Source organism: Octodon degus, unplaced genomic scaffold, assembly GCF_000260255.1.
Source record: "Octodon degus isolate 3935 unplaced genomic scaffold, OctDeg1.0 scaffold00085, whole genome shotgun sequence".
Taxonomy (NCBI): domain Eukaryota; kingdom Metazoa; phylum Chordata; class Mammalia; order Rodentia; family Octodontidae; genus Octodon; species Octodon degus.
In genome coordinates, this window is record NW_004524661.1 from 9731711 (window position 1) to 9732359 (window position 649).

A 649-nucleotide genomic window follows, 5' to 3' on the forward strand; every position below is an offset into this window, starting at 1 on the left:
AAAAAAAAACTGACAAATGTCTCCATACCTGTCAGTAGCCTTGACTGTAAGCAAATCAAATTCTTTGACTAAAACCATATATTGGCTGAATGGATAAAAGTCAAGATCCAACAATTTGCTGCAACAAGTAATTTATTTCCCCAGTAAAGACATTTATAGTGAAAGGGAAAGGATGGAGAATAGTATTCCAAGCAAATGGAACTTGTCAATGAAATGCAACTTCAAATGACTATGAGAAACTATCTCCCCCTAGTTAAAATATTATTAAAAACAATCAAAGGGCCAGGAAGATGGTTCAGTGGCATAAGCACTTCCCTGGCAAAGGCAGGGGTCTGAGTTCAATCCCTGGTTCACCCCCCCGAAAAAAAAAATGCTGGTGAGAATGTGAAGAAAAAGGAATTCCTTATTCATAGAGTGTTGATGGGAATGAACATGAGCACAGTTATTATGCACAACGGTATAGACACTCATCAAAATGCTGAAAATAGATCTGTATAATCCATTATCACATTTTAGAATATATATCAAAGAATGAAATCAACATGCCAAGAAGTTATCTGGGTGATCATGTTTAATGCACTCCTACTCAAATGGCTAGAGAATTAATTCAATTGCCTATCAACAGATGAATGGGTAAAAAATTGTATAT